At 39.0% G+C, this 2446-nt stretch overlaps 1 pseudogene; it reads left to right on the top strand.

The window, feature by feature from the left end:
* The first annotated feature begins 1232 nt into the window (after positions 1 to 1232).
* Positions 1233 to 2049, top strand: LOC122211543 (annotated as a pseudogene).
* The last annotated feature ends 397 nt before the right edge of the window (positions 2050 to 2446 follow it).

Consider the following 2446-nt stretch of genomic DNA (forward strand, 5'->3'; position numbering starts at 1 on the left):
TAAACGTTGACTCTTGATTTTGGCTCAGGTCATGATCCCAGGATTGTGGGACTGAGTTCCCGGTTGGGCTTCACACTGAGGATGGAGCCTGCTTGAGATTCTCTCTCCCTCCACTCCTCTCCCTTGCTTGTGCTGCCTCTAGAAAACAAACAAACAAACAAACAAACAAAAAACTAAAAAACAAAAAACAAAAAACCATTTCTACTAGAAAATTATCAACAGAGATTATAATTGACTGTTTATCATTTAACTATTGTTTATATTATGAATATGTTTGTTGATATTAATCAATGTTTAAAATGAAAGTAAAATATATAGGATTAAAATACCTTTAACATTTGTTTTAATAGAACATAGACAGCATAGACAGCATGAGAAAAATGAAAAAAAAAACATATAAAATGGCATATTTAATAATTTCCTCTGATTAGAACTCCGTTATCAAGTATAACCTAATTCTCAATTTCATACCAACCTTATTTGGAATCGTCTTGTTCAACGAATAATTATTCACCAAATACACAAAATATAACATACCATGCTATGTATAATAATTATACCTTTTTGGATTATTGGAAGGATTTAGAGAATGGGTATTTTGTATGCTACCTGGTTTTTACAGTCCCAACTTGGCTACATGATCTGGCTCAATAACGCAAAAGCTAAAACTAAAAGTTAGCTCAAACAACTAAAAGGTAACAGACACTATAAGACTGAAATTTATATTGCATATATATGTAATATATGTATATGTGTTATATTAGTATGTAATATATGTAATATATGTATGTATATAAGTTAGATACAGGCTGGCTCATGATATGTTTCAAACTTGGCTACAGAACTATTTTAATCACAAAGCAGTACACGTTGCCTTTTATTGGCTATGAATCAGCATTATGGTTCAAGCATGTCTAGAGATAAATTCAGATTTGCAACAAAGCAACTGAGAATAACCCTATGTATGTATGTGTATATATGTGTATATGTATATATATATATACACACATATATATCAATATCATTTAAAGATCTCAACACAGTGGATTTTAATAGAATACAACACAAAACCAATTAAATTATCTAAAAACCCATTTATCCTCTTTACACACACGTATTAATTGATTTGGAATTTAGGTTTAAATTTAAATTTAAACTATTTTAAATAAATTCTATAAAGAAAGGAGAAACTGTAATAGCATTAAAAGAATTCCGAGAAGAGGGTGCTGAGAATGCATGTTTGTGCATCTGTCAGTCCGTGTATCCTTGTTTTTGCCCATGTGGCTTTCAGTGCTGCTCTCTGGCAACACATAGGAAAGCCTGCCCTGAATTTCCAGCCCGCTGCCATGGTGGATGGTTCCTTCGAGGAGATGAAGCTTTCTGACTACAGATGGAAATACTTGGTCCTCTTTGTCTACCTGCTGGACTTCACCCTGGGTGACCCACAGTGATCATCGCTTTCAGTGAACATGCTGAGGATTTACTCAGGCTGGACTGTGAGGTGCTGGGGGTCTCTGTCGACTCTCAGTTCATCCCCCTGGTGGGGATCAACAAGCCCAGGAAAGAAGGCAGCTTGCCTCACCCCCCAACATCCCTCTGCTGGCAGGTGTAACCAGAAGCTTGTCCCAAGATTATGGTGTGCTGAAGGAAGATTGAAGGCATTGCATACAGGGGCCTCTTTATCACTGATGGCAGCAGTGTCCTTCGCCAGATCACTGTCAATGATTTGCCTGTGGGGAGCTCAGTGGAGGAAGCTCCTGCACCTGGTCCAGGTCTTCAGTACAGGAATGAGAGTGGGGAAGTCTGTCCACCACAGGAACGAACACGGGGAAGTCCGTCCAGTACAGGAATTAACACGGGGAAATTTGTCCTGCCGGCTGGAAGTCAGGCAGTGACACAATCAAGCCCAACGTATACAACAGCAAGGGATACTTCTCCAAACACAGCAAGGGTGGCACACAAATGGAAAGCTTGGGATGTTGGCCTGCACCTGTGCCTCTGCCTGGATACCCCATGCCAACTCAGGAAAGGTCAGACCTGCCTCTTTAAACTCCACAGTCAGTGACCCTGGAGGGTTAGACCAAGGCTGTCTCATTTTCCCAGCTGGGCTGGTCAGTGGTGAGCCCCTCCCTGAAGCCCACCTAACTAGGCACAGGCCTAGAGGTGATTCATAAAGTATTAGGACAGAAAAAAACAAACAAACCAAACCAACAACAACAACAAAAAATCCCAGAAGGGAAGGCCTTATGATAGTACACTTTTGCAATGAGAAGAAAATATGTACACACTTAGGTTTGATAAAAGACCTGTGTCTAGAATATATAAGGAATGTCTATGTCTCTTACATGTTACAAAGAAAATACACAGTTGGCCAACAGACACATGAAAATGCTCAAAATCATTAGTCATTGGAGAAGTGAAAATGAAAACCACGATATCATACCAT

This window comes from Panthera leo, chromosome F3 (genome assembly GCF_018350215.1).
Source record: "Panthera leo isolate Ple1 chromosome F3, P.leo_Ple1_pat1.1, whole genome shotgun sequence".
Lineage (NCBI taxonomy): Eukaryota > Metazoa > Chordata > Mammalia > Carnivora > Felidae > Panthera > Panthera leo.